A 17,008-nucleotide genomic window follows, 5' to 3' on the forward strand; every position below is an offset into this window, starting at 1 on the left:
AAAAGACATTGGGCCTCATTCCGAATATGGTGGTATATGGCTATTTGCGCCATGACTACCTCCCATACCGGTATCGACTCCGACTTGGTTCAATGGGGACTTACCGGTGCAGTCCGACCTTTGCGGTACCGTTGTTTGCTCCCTGGTCCCTTTGCGGCTCCAGCTAATGGCGCCTGGTAATACCAGGCGCCCATAGCAGGACCTGCTAAGGGACCTCGTAGTAGGGCGGTAAGGAATTACCGGCACCGGTCTCCTTAACGGTGCCCGGTATCCCTTACCGCCCTACTAGGAATGAGGCCCATGGTTCTAATGGCTAGGCTCACTGGTGAATGCAAATTCCACCTGAAAAACATCAATACTGCTAAATGTGCCCAGCCAATATAAATCCAGGTATTTCTGCAAATTACACAAAGACATATGTAAAGATGGGAAACACATCAACGTGTGGCTGAGAGTAAAACAGCTGCATTTCTCATAATGAATTTCATGAAAATAAAAAAGGCCTTTGTGAGTGAGTGACCAAGCTGACAGCAACCCTTCATTTTCAGTTTTTCCACAGTAAGAAAAATACAGGAATTGCAACACAAAGAAAATACCTTGAATCAAAAATGTGTTTCACCATAACAGAACGATGCAAACTGCTTTAATAAGTAAGATGCAGCACTGAAAAATTAAGGCCACAATGGAAAAGGCTATTTTGATTCAGATATAACATGTGAATCTCCTTAAGCACAGACAAATGCTGCTTGTTGTTGGGCGGATTCTCAAGTACCTGCCTGGCTCCTTATCAAAGAAGGAAACCTCTGTGAAGCTGGGGACACATCAAGTATTTACAATGGACCAGCTAAACACAGATCTGGCCTCGGTGGGTGAAAGGTTTAAAAAAAAAATACAAACTATTAGATCAAAATTGTGGTCAATGTATGATTAAAGGACATAATGGGAGATCCAACAAGGCCTCCTGATGTCAGAGCCAATCTGGTGCATGATAATAATAAAATTAAACCTATAGGGAGAAATGCAGGTTTGGATTTGCATAACATGTTTGAACTTGTCCATTAGTTTAAATGGACTATCATAATTGTTTAATTTCTCAGCAATGATAAGTTTCACCAGGTGAAATCCGGTGTCATTTTAAAGATAATTTTAAGGCAGCAGTATTGATATGATTGTTATTCATGTGCAATTTCGGGATTTTTTTTACCACCTAAAATACGTTTTCAGTTCACAAAAAATATGTCCTAGATTAAAAAATTGGCAAGCTAATTAAATTAGGTATCTGGATATTAAATATTCATAACTATTACACTTTTTGTGTGAAAGGAAAAATATCTTTGCACCCCTGCAATATGTTGCAGAAATAAAAATAACGTCTACTGATCCATCATGAACAGAGGGAATATTTTTATTTTATTTTATTTTAATTTCATACAGTTTCAACAACTTTTTGAAATATAAGCACCTTAGCGAATTAATACATAAAACCTTGAAAATTATTAGAAGAAAAACAGAGGCAAAGGAAAAAACAAGGCTGTTGACAAAAAGCAAATAACTTAATACACTGTAAGTCTCTGTTATTCAAAGTGAATGTTTCCACATGAGTTCAATTAGGTTTCTCCATCTCCAGCTCTGTTTGTAATTTTTCTAGGAACCTCATGAGTGCTAATGTCAAGTGTTTACAGTCGCTATTGTGCATTTGGAACTACCATTCATCTAAGCTATAAGTCGAGCATTTGTCCATCTCTTTCCCAGGGAAAATGTTCTCAAATTGCTTACGCCGGACAAAGGAGGACCAGGTGTTTTAAATTTTCGTCTTTATAGTTACAGAATCTGCAGTTGATCTTATCTTCAGGAATCATTCTTCTCTGTTTCAGGATTTCTTTAGTTTCAAAAAGATTTAGTCTGAATTTTAAATTCAACTTTCTCAGATGTTTACATGGCCATGTGACCATGTATTTAGGAATAGTATTGAAATGTTTGGCTTCTGCAGGGGAATTTAACATGCATTTATGGTTTGCTCTTTTTTCTGCAGTTTCAAACCAATCCAGCTGTAGTAACTTTTTCTTAACTGAATTTGGGTTGGACCATAGCGTTTTTTTCGTCTGTCGCCAGTTGAATTAGAATGTCCTTACATTGTTGTCTCCAAACAGTTATTGCCAACTTGGTCTCTTGATTTTTTTTTTCTTTGATATCATATAGAATTCTGAATGATGGTAATTCTGCTTCGTCTAACGTCTTCCTATATAAGGTTAGCTTGCTCCACATTATTGGAACATTTAGCGTGGATAAGCCCACCTCATATAGCACACATGCAGTCGGAAAACCCTGTGGCAACTGCAAGATTTGTTTCCAAAACTTACTTTCACACCTGCCCCCGATCTGTGACGAACATCCGAACATGCATTCTGCTCCAAAGGTCAATATTGGGACAACCTTGCTCTTATAGAACTTTATTATGGGAATATAGGAGTATTTCCCACATTTTTGGTGCAAGCTCAAACTTTGTGCTGTCAACTGTTTACAGTTGCTTACAATCTTTTTCACTGATGGATCATCGTTGATACATGAGTTTATTAGTGTCCCCAAGTATCGGGTGTGTGGTACTTTCTTCAATGCTTGGGTTCCCAATGTCCAACTCAACTTGTTTGTCTTTTGTCGACCACCCTTTTTATGCTCGATGATTATTACTTCAGATTTAGCTACGATGATCTCGAGCCCTTGGTCTTCTATATAGATCTTCAAAGAATTGAGCTTTTTTTGGAGCCCAATGGGGATAAGGTCTAGGAGGACCATGTCGTCAGTGTAGAGGATCCAACTGATGTGTTTTCCATTTAGCTTTGGAGGATATGACACCTCAGCATCTAGTGCATTTCCGATCTCCGAGATATGAAAATTGAAGAGTGTCGACCCCAAGGGGCACCCTTGCTTCACCCCTCTTCCAGTTCTGATGGGTTTGGTTAGATGACCATCGCTGTCCAAGCAAATCTGAATTTGTGTTTCTGAATACAATTCTTTTATGGCCAGGAGGAGACTAGGTGGACAGCCTCTCGATTTTAACATTGACCAAAGTGTCTCGTGATCTACTCCATCAAAGGCATTGGCCAGATCTATGAATGCCAGGTAGACCTTGTTATTTGATTTAATGGCTTCTATTTTTAATAAATTCAGAATTAGCAAATTTAGACTGCAACAGACACCTTTTACAAAGCCTGTTTAGCGAACGTCAAAGATCTTGTTTGTCCTTATCCAGCTCGATAATTGCTTTAGGAGTAGACTTGCAAACACTTTTCCTACACATCTAAAAGGGCTATCGGCCGATAGTTTGCTGGATTTGTGCGCTTCCCTTTTTGAAAATTGGCACAATGATGTCTGAGTTCCATGTTGTTGGAATGTGGCCTTCTTTTTATTATGTATTGAAAGAGTGTATTACATAAGTCTGTCCATTCGTCGATGTTGGTTTTAAGCATGTCATTCGGGAGCCCATCGGGCACAGCAGCTCTCGATGAGCTTAACTTTTTTATGCAATCCAGGATGTCCTCTCGATCAAACCAGGGAATATTAATATCTATATATCATGACAGTTATTTGTAAAAGGTCAGTTTTTGCCATGTAGGCCCTTTTTGGGAAACACTGGACATGAAAAAAGGTCTTGCACTATGGGGAAGAATCAGGACAGCAACACTTATGAAAGGACAGAAGGAGAAAAAGGAGGACTGCTAAACATTTTGGAGGACTTGCCCTTTATTCAACTGGGGGTATCCAGAGACAACTACCTAACACTATCTTAGACCTTAACATTGAGAGGACTTAAACTTTGCGTGGGAAAGAGCAGAACTGGGGGATTCAAAAGCTGACCAGGCCCTGACCCCTGAGGATAAGCCAGATGAGGGATGAAAGATGGTGATGATGTATTACTGAAGTCACCAGACCCTGTGCTGCGCCAAGAGGAGCCTGGCTGTCTTCCCTGAGAGCCCCAAAACAGAGGCCCCATGTAAATAGAACTGGTCGATTTGAAAACAAGTGTGTGGGGAATTTGCCTGCCTTAATATCTTCCATTCATAGTTTTTGGGGGGGTTAATTTTTGTAAACCCATAGCATATTTGACTGTATATTAATTTAATTAACTCCCAAATAGATTGACATAGGGGGATTCTGGAAAAAATTGAAACTTTCACCTTCTCTTTAAGTGTAAATAATCTTATAGTCTCATAAAGTAATTGGGATGCCCTGGCCACAAAAACAAAATGTGTAATTATCACCATTCCGAAACCTTGCCTTTCAAACCAAAATATGTTTATTTCATTCCCAAACCTTGCCTTTTAAACCAACTGGTGTTTGTTCCATTCCCACACCTATCCCCAAAACGGTCCTTGTCCCTAAAACGAAAATCCCAATTGATACCCATTCCCAAACCTTGATTTTAAATAAAAGGTATACTCATCCTAAAACAAAAAAACACACCTTAATCATTGTATTAAACACAAGGGGTGAACCATATGCACTCTCTCCTGAGAGTGTGTCAATGACCCTGCTGGCAGAACGATTTTAGTTGGTTGTTAGGAGAAAAGGGACCAGGGTGCAACATGCCACATTCATTTGTCAAAGGCTGTGTTTCCAAAACTGCACGCATTTTAAAGTGTGCAGGAAATTAAACAAAGGACCACATGTATCATGTGTAAAGTGTTTTCATGTCGAAACTGGGCTTTGTTATTTATTTATTTATTTATTTATTTATTTATGTATTTATTTATTTAGGTTGGCGATTTTACAGGCGCAGCAGGGAGTGAAGCATCACATCCGCAATATACACTTACATCTATTATAACATCATCTCTACGGTTAACAGCACAAATACACGGTTAGCAGTGAGACTTATGAGTAATAAACATTAATTATCAATCCCTCTATTCATCACGGGCCAGGTATGTGCGAAGTGCCCTCCAAATATCACGAGATCTGGATGAGGACAGAAGAGTATAGGCATAAAGTTCCTCTTTCTCCTGCGCCCATGTCAGCGCTTTGAGCTATTCCTTCACTGTGGGTGGAGTTTTATTCTTCCAATGAAGGAGTATCTTCCACTTAGCCAACATGCAACCTATATTCACAAAGGCCCTGTCGCTTCTACTCATTGTCACAAACCATATTCCTAATAGAGCTGCCACTGGGTGCTTCTCCAACTTGGTGCCTGTTGTTTCCAACAATACATCAATTATTTAAACGCAGTAGGAGTCCAGTTGCGGGCAGTCGCAGAACATATGTAGGTGGTTGGCTGTGGTACAGTTACACCTGGGACAGCGTAGTTCAGTAGGAAGGGACATTTTGGCAAGTCTGGCCGGGTATAGTATAGGCGGTGTAATATTTTAAATTGTATGAACTTGAACCAGTAGTTAATGGAGACCTTCTTGGTGTGGGCGCACCTGCGAGCCCACTGGGAATATGTGAGTTCCATTGCCAGTTCCTTGGACCAGCGAGATCGTGCTTTCGAGGGGTAAAGCACGATCTTATCAAACAGCATTTTATAAAGTCTGGATATCATGTGCCTGCTATTCCCGGAGTTGGCTATGTAGGCCAGTGTCAGAGTTTCTAATGGTTTACTAGAGTATTCGGGCAATCTGGATGCTATCGCTGAGCGGACCAGGTAGAATTGAAATAGACACCACCCGCTTCTCCATGGCCCGGTTTCCATGTATCCAGCGTGATGAACTCGCCATTTGGGACTGGGTCTGTGAGTGCTCTGTACCCCAGGGTCTCCCACAGGAACGGGTATGCCGTCCCTACATGAGAGACGATGAGTTGCCATTCTCTCAGTGTGGAGGCCACTGGGTCCATCAGAGAGTCTTCCTTGTGCTTCCGGTTCAGTATTAGGGTCATGAGGTTGGTGTGACCCCCATCAAGTGTTTAAAGTTTTACATGAGGGTGTGGATGCTCCACTAGGTACCAGTATGTAGCAAATTGCGCCTGGGCAGCTAACCAGTGTAGCTCAGTGTATAGTGCTGAGAATCCGCCTTTCCCGTACTGATCTGATAAATCAACCCATTTCTTCCGGACCGCCCCGGAGTGCCACAGGAACTGGGTCAACAGTGACTGCAGTTTGATGAAGTACTTACCCGCCAGACAGGGACATTGGCAACACATAGAGCAATTTAGGCAGCAGTGTCACTTTTATCAGTGAGAGTTTGGCCGGGGCAGAAAGTGGGAGTGTTTGCCACTTGAGCATTTTGCTCTCAACTGTGGCGGCAGTGTCATAGTTGTTCTATAGCAGTAAATGCTGAGTGCTGGACACCATCACTCCCAGCTATTTAATATGATCCGCTGCCCAGCGCAGGGGGAAAGGGCCACAGTATTCAGGGGTGGAGTCGGTGAGCGGAAACATCCCCGACTTTGAGAGGTTGATCGTGAACCCCTGAAGTACGGTGTTCAGATTGATGTGTGGGTCCCAAACGTACAGTAGTGCATCGTCAGCATACAGTGACACGATCTGTGGACGGCCAATCAGGCGGAGCCCACGCCGCTCATGCCGTTCTCTAAAAAATCTGCCATGGGTTCGATTGCCAGAGCAAATAAGATGGGGGAGAAGGGGCAGCCATGCCGCATGCCCCTGTTTAGCAGGAATTGTTCATACAATTGGGAGTAGACCGCCACCTTAGTCGATGGCTGAGTGTATAGCCATTGGATATATCGTATCATGTTCGGGCCTATACCCATTTTCCCGAGGACCACCCAGAAGTATTCCCAGGACACCATGTCAAAGGCTGTTTGCGCATCTATGGTAACCACCACTGCCTGAGCGAGGGGGTCTAGCTGTGCCAGGACATTGAAAAGCCTCCTTATATAAAGCAATGTAGACCTCCTAGGAACAAACCCGGGATGGTCGGGATGGAGCAGATGTGGCAGCTGTGGGTGCATGCGGTTGGCCAGCACCTTGGTGAACATTTTTGTGTCGTACTTCATAAGGGACAGTGGCCCATTGGACTCGCAGAGGGCACCTGGTTTATCCTGTTTGAGGAGTACTGTGATCACCGCCTCCCGGAGAGAGGCGGGGAGTAGCCCGGTCCAGAAGGATTCCTCCCACACTTCATGACGGACAGGGCCCAGTGTCGCCGCATATTCAAAATAGAATTCTCCTGTAAGCCCATTGGGGGCTGGGGCTTTCCCTCCTGGCAGGTCAAAAATCATCCTCATGATCTCTTCACATGAGAAGGTGCATGTGAAGAGATCATGAGGAACAGGTTCCCTGTTCTGAGAGTTAAGGCGAGACATTGGTATTCCCTCCAGTAATGCATGTAGGGTGTGGTAGTCGAGGGGTGGGGGATAGCCATGTACAGATCACTGTAGAAATCTCAGAATATCCCCACAACCTCTGCATCCGCCCAAACCCGTTCCCCTTTTGTGTTAATTATGGATTCTACGTGGGTTTGCCTTCTTTCAGCCTGTACAGCACTGGCCAGTGTCTTGCCCGGCCTGTCTCCCTCCCCATACCTTCTTGCCAACCTCCCCTCCCTCGGCCAAATCCTTTGTGCATGTTCAACACCTTCTGGCACTTCATCGTCCTCACTACCATCCTCAGGTGGCTGCACATGAGCATCAGGAGGCAGTGGCACATTTCTGTGACAGCAGATGTTGTGCAGCATGGCACATGTCAGTACAATTTTGCCAACTTTTTCTGGTGCATACATCATTGCCCCTCCAGTGCGGTCAAGGCACCAGAAGCGTGCCTTCAGCAGTCCAAATGCCCTCTCCACGCAGATCCGTGTACGGGCATGGCCAAGGTTGTATGTCCGCTCCGCCGCCGTGTGTGGGTGACGCACAGGGGTCATGAGCCACGTGTACTGGGGATATCCAGAATCACCTGCAGGGGAGAGAAAGCTGGTATGGGGACAAGGTAAGTCCAGTGGGTGTACATAGCTCTGTCATCATAGTGTCTTATCAGGGCACCAACAACGATGCCATGCACCACTAGGATGGTCTTGGGCGCTTTCCTTTTCCGGGCCCCTCTGGTGTGCGTGTCCTTAGGTGGCGCATGGACCGGCGCCTAGGAGATGGCTCGAGGGATCCCTCCGTGGGTGTGGTCGATGTCGAAGGGACTGAAGGGGCGGCCATCATGTGCTGTCGCATGAGGTTGTTTCCCTCCCTTGATTGCTCAGCAAGTGCTGAGACTGCCTCCGTCAACTCCCTCACTCGTTGTCCGAAGCCTGTCAGGGCAGCGGTACATTGTTCAATGACTCTGCATGTGCGTGCATTGTCCCGTGCTATGTATTTGCACCCATGCCGTATGGATGCACTGACAGCCTTGATGTGCCGGCTCTGCACCTTGGCCATTGATTCCACCCTGGCCTGTTTGGCCTCAATAATGTTGAGTCTGCCCATCACTGCTGCCCCAGTGATGAAGGGCACTCCTGGTGTGTCATGTGCTGGCCTGCGACTTGTGTGCTGTCGGGGGGGGGCTGCATGGCGACATGGCGTCAGCTTGGACTGGGCTGCCTGGCTTGGAGTGCCAGTCTTGTGGGCTGCCATATGATGGCGTGTCCACATCCGGCTGTGGTGTGCGGACATGATGCACAGGCACATGTCGACTTGCATGGTGTGTGCCTGGGCTTGGGCTTCCCTGGGGTGTGACCATCCCTTCGGACTCACTGCTTCCGGGAGAGTGCTGTCCTTCGCATGATGGCCATGTGGAGGTGTTGCCCCCACGTCGGGCTCAGATCCAGACCTCTGTCCCTCAGCATCGGGGCTGTGACTGGTGGCTTGGGGCGAGCTGGTGGTGGCCTCCCTGCGGCCATGTGGCTGCTGCTGCTGTCTGGTGGGGCTGCATTGGGGTGAAGAAGGTGTTGGCCTGGGTCGTCTCCCTTCCGTGCAGCCTCTTTGTGGGGTGGTGATGCTTGTGGAGGCGCGCTGCCGTGGGCGCTGTGTGGGTGTGGCCTCCTCCCCATCATCTTCGTCTCGTTGGGATCGACGTGTGCCTGTGGGGTACATAGGGTGTGGTTTGAGTTCAATGCTACATATATTTGTATGATGCAGTTCATGCCAACAAGTGTGATTGAGGACAGTATCAATCACGCATTCAAATTGCATTCTGTTCAGTCGCCATGTGGTGCTTGTTGTGAGTGTGTATGGAGGTACACTGCATGGGAATGTCGGAGTGACAAGATTGCATGCGTGGTTGGGGTGCACTGCGCTCTGGGTTTTGGGGTGTATTCATGCAAACTCAAACTCTACGTAGCTGTCCTATGGCTATGGATGTCTATCCCCTGCCCCTGTCGTTCATGCACTGCACGTGCAGGGTCGTCTAGGCAGCACTACGGTTCAATGGATGTAGGCCTCACTTATGGGTGTATGCCGTACCTCACACACATTTCTTCGCATTCATTCACTCAGGGTCTGCATGTGCAGTACTTTCAGCTGCATGCATTCGGGGGTGGGACACACCTGCAGTTGGGTCGATGCCAGTGCCTGCCTCCGCTCCACCAATGCCCTCGATGGTGCCAACATCTATCAGGGCTGTCATTTTCTCCTCCCAAGGGGTGAGTTCTGGTGGGGTGGTGGTGGGCCTCCTCCAGTGGCCCTACTTGCACTCCCATGCTGTGACCGGATGCTACAGACTCGTACGGGCAGTTCGTTCAGGCGCTTGCGGCAATCCTCCCCATCCCGGGGCACGTGCCCGACAGCACTGACCCTTTGGATGATTGATCGCCAAATTTGTGCTCTGCGCTGGCCACTTGTTTTACGCTGATGCAGCTCCTCGTGGTGTATCTCGGCCTCCTCGACCGGTACAGATAGCTCCTGGTCACTGAATTTTGGGCTTTCGCGCCCTGTCCAGAGCGGTCTTGCCCTTAGTACGCTCCTGAGACATGTTGTGGGGTTGGATGGTGTGTATGGCACCCAGGGGCTATGAGCGCGTTTTGGTGGTAGCGCACAGTGTGCCGGATTTAAAGGTTCGCGCTATTCGCGATACCACCATGGACCCGGGCACGTGCAGGATAACTTGTGATCTGGCGGATTATCCGCCAGTGGCCTTGGCGTTAGCACTATTTACATCCGCCGCATTACCGCCGAAGTCGTGATGAGGCCCCATGTAAGTACAATCCCTCACTACCCCCACCCCCACTGCAAACTCCAATCTAGCAGTGCCCGTAACCCTCCCCATCACCCCCTCCCTCTTACGGTCCAACTTGAACCTGGGGCCACCCTAACTTGTATAACAAACATTGCAATTACAAGGGGGTACACAGTAGCTGCATGGGCCTCAACAGTGTCGTAGGGGTCGGAGAACCATATCCGTGGCGAAGAAGGCAGCTATTCCCTTAGTGCACCACTATCTGCTTGTGGTAATGGAGTGATCAGGAAGCTGTGCCCAGTCTAAGTGGCAGGGCCCTCTCAGCCGGGTTGATTGTCCTCGATCGGGACTGCATCCGGGTTGATGGCGGGTAATTGTGCTTCAATGAATTTCATGGCATCACTTGGGACTGTAAAGAAGTAGAGTTTGCCTCGGAAGCTGAGTTTTAGGCGAGCTGGAAACAACATGGAACATTGAACATTTCTCTCCCTGAGCATCTTCTTTATCCCCAGAAACTGTTGGTGCTCTTGTTGCACCCCAGTGGAAATATCCGGGAAATTTCTGATGATCTGGGATCCCAATCGCAACTCCCCTTTCTCCCTGGCCAGCTGAGAAGCTGATCCCTGTCCCAGAAACTCAGGATTTTCGCAATACTGGGCCTGGGGAAGTCGGCAGGTTTGGGGCATGGTCCAGGGCACGATGGGTGTGCTCAACTGCAAAGAATGGGGAGAGGTCCGGTTTCCCAAGTAGGTCTTTAAGCAGGTTCTCGGTCACCAGTTCCATCTTTCCTGTGAGTGCATTCTCGGGGACCCAACTATTCGGATATTATTTCCTTGTGAATGGGATTTGAGGTTGTCGCACTTATTCTTTACGAACTTCATGTCTCGGGTAAGGTACGCCACAGTGTCTTGGAGGGCATGTAATCCATCTTCGTTTGGCTCTTATCCTTGTTTCGGCCTCTGTGATACAACCTCCTTCTTGTGCCAGTTGTGTCCGCATGGATGCTACGTTCGCGTTAATGTTGTCGAGCTTCTCATGGATGGCCGCAAAGTTTTTGGCCATGGCCTCCATCATGTTGGTGAGATCTGGGGGCAGAGTAGGGACCAGCATGGCAGGCTCACCTTGAGACTGAGCCATGGGGTTTGGTTCAGACCTCAAAGATGACCTAGCAAATGTGTCCATGGCACCTGTTTTCTTCCCCCCTTGGCACCCCTGGTCAAGACTCGGAGTAAAGACTGGCTTGTCCCCCCATTGTTGCAGCTGCCAGGAAATCTGGGCGGTATAGGGAAGCCGAGTCAAGTACTTCCTGCAGGGTCCAGCTCTCAGAAAGGAGGACCGCAGTAAAGGGCTGTAGAGTTAGTGTGCAGATGATGGGGGGGACCTTTTCACAACTATGCCCACCCACGGCGGGCACTGTCAGCAAATGTCTCTACCAAACTTAGTTGGCTATGCCTTCTCTCAGCATTTATGGAAGTGTGGCGTGATGTGTCGTGAGGGCACTGGGGCCGTGGATCCTTCCAGCGGCCAACAATCTGAAGGGATCAGGATGTATAGTGGTCTTCGTAGGTCCAGGTATCTTGGCAGGGTCGGAACGACTAGTGGGGCGTGCACAGTCCGTCCTTCGGGGGCGACAGCGCAGAGGCTGGCATACACAGTGACCAAGCACCAGTTGTTCAAGGCCTCATGAGTGGTGCTATGGTCACTGGCGCTGTGCCCTCGCCCCCACCATCCTTGGGGTGTCGCGTCCGTCTTTCAGCCACGAGCTGGAGTGGGAAGGCCACTAGGCACCGATCAAGTTAAGGCACCCTTGCCTGTATGTGTGGGAGTCCGTCAGATACTTAGTGAAGCCAGGAGTCTCCCATAGGGGCGGTATCGGGCAACCACCCTCTGCAGATGGGGCCTTGCAGGTGGGAGGTTGCGGGGTGGAGTATGGCCTTATCCCAGCTCCAAGTCCGGACCGGAGTGTGGAGCATGATCCGGACCAAGCCAATCAGGCACTGCAATAAACGGCCCCACGCCTGCTCTAGATCAGGGCCCTCGATTGTGGTGAACAACCCCGTCTCATGGGGCCGTCGTGCAACAGGAAGGATCTCAGCCCCTGCTGTGAGGCCCTGAAGTGGAGCAGTTTGTAGGCCTGGCTCCTGTAGAGGTCCTCATATCCCTTAGCTGGGATTCCGGGTCACCCTGAGGTTGGGGGGCCATTAGCGGAGCGTGGTGTGTGCCGGTGTGTCCCATCCAGTGAAGCGCTTGGCTAGTATCCCAATGCATGGTCACGTCTCAGAGGGCTCCCAAAAGCACATCGGGCAAGGCATGCCGGGCTCAGAGGGCTGTTAGGCACGGTCACCCGTGGCCACCCAGGAGGATCAGGGGCTATCAAGTGATTCATGTCTAGGTTGACGCGCATTGGAAGGCTCGGGGTTGGGGGCATCTGACAGGGGCTCTCAGGACTCACCTTGGTTATATGAAGCTGAAAGTTAACTGGCCGCATCTAGGGAGCCAAGCGTCCTCACACAGGTGTGACCCCGGTCCAGAGAAAGAGTCATCCCGTTTCCAAATGTATCCGTGTCACCTCTGTGGGTTACAGCAGAGGAGTGAGCCCTGCAGGGGACCCCCCCAAGGCGACCGCCACGGTACTCCCCTGACCTCCTCTGCCACATCCACAGCCTCCCCCGCTCAGAGGTGCTGGGTTGACCCGTTGTACTTCAATGCTGCACCTCCAGAGGGAAGGCGGTGTGTAAGAGGATTCAATTCAGCACTACAGCCAAGTCAACGCCTAGTCTAGAATACTGAATGAAAACCCTTATTGATATATCTTTATGTCCAGTTCATGCGTTCTGGATGACTACCCCTATATAACACCCCTCCCTTGGAATCCCCCTGACCCCACTGAGCCAAGAAGTAGTTCTATTTTGCAAGTTTAAATGTTTATTTGATAACTTAAACAATATATATTATATCACGCTTTATAATAAATTAATAATTGGATATCACACTTAATCTGGTATGATAAAGATTAACAACGGAGAATCTGGCACTAGCACACTTCTTGATAATCACTAAGGAGTTGACATGAAATGGATAAGATAGCAACAATACTTCTATGGTTTCTTTATAATCAATGATGAGTGGTTATAGGATGGATAAGATAGCAACAATACTTTTATGGTTTCAAATGGATGCAATGTGGAATGAAAATGCAATACAGAAAATAACTTGATAGGATTTCAGCAAAAGACAATGTAATCACTTTCTTGGACAATTCACCCCCCCCTTTTATGCAATGCAAGGAAATGGAGGGAAGCACACAGTTCTCAGAAATGCAATCAAATGTGATTCAGTTCACCCCAGCAACTTAGACTACAGAAGTTGAAAACACAGGCCCAAATGCTTTTAAATGTGCTGGAAATGAAGAAAAAAATATGCTAAAATGCTTTTAATTCCCTCTAGAGGTTCAGGGTGAGTGGTATCTAGTTAATATTAGTCCAGGCTCACACTAGCAATGATGCAGGGATGGTTTTTATGAGGCAAACGAATTTCTTTCAGAGGAAAGCAAAAGCAGCTATCTTTTTGCAAGTGGAGAAATTTGCAAATCCTGGTAAAATTCGCGAATGCGTCTGGTGCGATTACAGAGGAACTACAAGGGCTAGCAATATCGTTTTGGGGTCCTAGGAAAGCCTAGGATCTCAGCTTCCAGATGAAAGTTACTGCAAGTCTCTAGCACAAACGGTCACGGAGATATGAGCGATTAAATAAAGGTCGTTTTTCAGATTTGAAATTTTAAAGTTCAAAAAGACAAGTGCAGCTTGCAACTAGAAAATGACAGGTGACAGCTTTGCAAATGACAGGTGACAGTTAGGAGACAGTTCTACTTAGATTAAAATAGATTGAATTATATTATTTTAACTAGGAGATTGGTTCTGCACAGTTTTCTAGGTACTCACACTATATTCTTGAGTGAAATGGGCCTCGCCATGGATCTGGTCAGGTTTTAGACGGGACTCTGGTCTCTGCACTTCACAGTGATCTGGGTCTGCTCTCTCTCTGGATTCTGAAGATTGAGGGATTTAAAGTCTGGATCTTTCTGCACAGCTTTCTCTGGAGATTGATGGAGGTAAAGTATGGATTTTCCCGGCAGAGCTTCCAGCTGCAAATGGATTTGAAAGTCCCTATCTGTCCTGTCTCTCTGCTTTTATGTGTTTTGAAAATGGGTGTGTGTGAGCAGCATCACTAGCCAGCCCCTCTCCACTTGTCATTGGCCACTTCATCCGCTTCCACTTGATTGGGGGAATGAAATGAAGTGTCTGTTTATGATACAGAGAACCCACCCCTGTCAACTTTACACACAATCTATATCTGCTCAAAAAAACATATTTGCACAGGTACACATTTGTTTAAAATTACATGCACCCTTCACATATCACAGGAGGTATACCCTGTCCAAATCTGCTCTTCCTGGGGGCTTGCATTCAAAAATGGCACATATTTCACTTTTTAACTGGTTTCGCAATTTCGGACATTAACCCAAATTTACACACATGTGCGCAAGGAATATGGACATTAGTTGATGAAGTGTCCGATTTTTCACATGCACACATTTTGAGTAATATTCTCTTTTCCGCTAAAACCCCCCTGAACATGCCACCGGTTCTAAAAACCTCTTAAAATGTGGGCAGAAAAATCACAAGAATTATGGTGTCATTTATACAATTTTCACATGTCCGCTCTATGAGTTATTCATCTTTTTAGAGTTATGTTCTGGCCCCAAAGGGGTGTGGTTTTCCTCCAGCACAAGGTTGAATTTCTGGTTTTTCCAGTTCTGCCAAGCCAGCTTGCTCTCACAGGCAGTGCCCCTCCCCTGTGCTTCCAGGAGAAATCTCCATTTACGACTCCCGCCATAAAACATTTGCCTGAGTCAAGACAGGGCTTTGTTCAATTTCCTGCAGAGCCCAGGTAATTCAATCAGGGAAGTGTCATATCCCTTTTGGTGTGAGCAGCAAAAGGGCAGCTAGGCCTGGGAACACAGCTGTGACTCAAGTTTCACTCCTGATGGGGGTAGTTGCCAGGCAAATTGGAATCTCTTTAAGCCAGTTTTTAGCTACATGTCATTTCTGTTCCCCAGTTTCTGCATTCAAATAAAACTAAACATTTTCACATATGCAGCTAGAAGGCTGATTCTAAGTTTAAAACTATGACATTTAAACAATTGCAACCCAAAAGTAGGTCACTCAGTCAATTTAAACATTTAAATTTTTTTAGTGTCTTTCATTACAAATTTACTTAAACTGCTGAAATCCACAGCTCAGCCAGTCTTGTTATAAACCTTCAAGTCACTTCAGAATATAACTTTACATTGTATCCACCTCTCAGTAAGTCTTTCTTTGGCCTGTTTTGGGTTCATTTATTCAGTTTTCTACAAAAAGTAAAATCTGGTGGTTTTAAAACGCCGGCTTTCTGATAGTGGTGAGGACTGGTACTGCACTGGTACTGCACCCCTTTTTGGGATTTAAGAAAATGAATTCCCAACAGTTATGGGTTTGCTTTTGGCAATCAGCATTGCCTCTCTGAGCTCACAATATAGGCGAAATGGGATTTTCCTGTGCATTTTCTGGGAAGCTCTGGCCATCATGATGTTTTCATGTCAGTACTGCACAGTTTTGAGGTAGGGCTCGGATGCATGGGTAAATACATCCCACAGGTGCCACCAGCCGGTGTCTTGGAGGACAGCGGATCCGAAAGAGGGGATATCCCTTGTAAGGATCCCAGTAACGCCACTCCTCCCCGGGGGCTCACAGTTTGTTGGGTGCATGGGTAATAGCTGGAGTCCCCGGTGATGCTCCGGTGTTGGCGCAGGGAGGTTAGAGCCTGAGGGCTCGCCCGCCAGCTCCCGCCCAGCTCAAGCCAGCAGTTCTACTACTCTTTACGACCTCCGCACCTTTGCCTGGGTCCACCGTGGCCGTGCTCCAGAGTGCCTCACATTGAGCACCAGAGCCCCTCGGGGCAGGGCAGCATGCACCACAAGCCTTCTCCCAGGCTTTGTGCAGGCTACGGTAGCTGGATCTCACCACCTTCTTGCTAGTTTCTTTGGCCTTTTATCAGAGCGAAATCACCAAGCAGCCATCTTAATTGGCTGCTCGACAGCGCCCCCTGAAACTGTGCTTTACGTTTACTTTAAACTTCAGCAAGTACTATTTGCCTGTTTTGTATTTGAAGCTTTGTTGTCTGCCACAGAGAAGGCGGTATGTCTAATTAAGTAAAGTTATTATTTATTGATCTTACAATTTAAATAAATATACAATCTTTCTATACTTCGGCATGGTTCTCGGCACACTGTTGGCACAGGGCATGGAGATTTACAAGGCTCTATACGATTTGTGATCGGGGGGCTCTTTGATTGGGGAAGAGATTCAGGTTAAGGGTTTGCTTTTGGCAATCATCATTGCCTCTCTGAGCTCACAATATAGGCGAAATGGGATTTTCCTGTGCATTTTCTGGGAAGCTCTGGCCATCATGATGTTTTCATGTCAGTACTGCACAGTTTTGAGGTAGGGCTCGGATGCATGGGTAAATACATCCCACAGGTGCCACCAGCCGGTGTCTTGGAGGACAGCGGATCCGAAAGAGGGGATATCCCTTGTAAGGATCCCAGTAACGCCACTCCTCCCCGGGGGCTCACAGTTTGTTGGGTGCATGGGTAATAGCTGGAGTCCCCGGTGATGCTCCGGTGTTGGCGCAGGTGGTCTTTCAATATATCGCTTCATTTGCTACCAGAGAGGAATTACTTGGTCCTCAGTAAAGTCACTCTCAATGTGTTCAGTGGATGGGCAGGGGGCAGCGCTTTCCTCTGCCTTGTGTGTTTGTTTGTTTGTTTATTGGTTTTTGTGGCGTGCCAAACTTAAAGGTAGCTGGGTGCTACAGAGAACAGGAAAACAAGATTGCTTAAAAACTTAGTTACAA

The sequence above is a fragment of the Ambystoma mexicanum genome, chromosome 3q (genome assembly GCF_040938575.1).
Source record: "Ambystoma mexicanum isolate Mex_15411 chromosome 3q, UKY_AmexF1_1, whole genome shotgun sequence".
Lineage (NCBI taxonomy): Eukaryota > Metazoa > Chordata > Amphibia > Caudata > Ambystomatidae > Ambystoma > Ambystoma mexicanum.